The sequence below is a fragment of the Aplysia californica genome, unplaced genomic scaffold, assembly GCF_000002075.1.
Source record: "Aplysia californica isolate F4 #8 unplaced genomic scaffold, AplCal3.0 scaffold00598, whole genome shotgun sequence".
Lineage (NCBI taxonomy): Eukaryota > Metazoa > Mollusca > Gastropoda > Aplysiida > Aplysiidae > Aplysia > Aplysia californica.
The window spans coordinates 149,628-150,024 of record NW_004797868.1 but is presented as its reverse complement, the minus strand read 5'-3'; the positions used below and the strand labels follow the sequence as shown (position 1 = coordinate 150,024).

At 40.1% G+C, this 397-nt stretch overlaps 1 protein-coding gene across 1 annotated transcript in view; it reads right to left on the bottom strand.

The window, feature by feature from the left end:
* LOC101846764 (DNA N6-methyl adenine demethylase) overlaps positions 1–397 on the bottom strand; it is a gene marked incomplete at its 3' end in the record, with an annotated part of 13,694 nt that overhangs the window by 11,455 nt on the left and 1,842 nt on the right.

Here is a 397-nt window from a genome sequence, read left to right as displayed (position 1 = left end):
GGGGGGGGCTAAAAAAGGGAGCATAATCTAGTTATTCATACGTATTTTTCATTTCTGTTTCTTATATCTGAAACTTGAAAAAGCAGTCGTAGCCAATAGCATTCATATTTTAAAATAGTCCAATTTGTGTTCCTGATCTGTGTAAGGAGGTTCGAAATGCCCCACAGCATTACCTTTAGACTGCTTGTGGTCGGACATATTGTAACAATGTCTTCTACGTATTGAAAAAGTTAACCGTCTTTTCAACACTTGCTATTGTTTAGAAGGCGACACTTCCAATTTTTTTTAGCCCATCTCCGTTGTGACCGAGTCAAATAGTTGATGTCACGGTAGTCACCGTATTGTACCTTACTCTTTTTTACTCACGGGACTTAAGCGCCCCGTATGCCATGGGCTC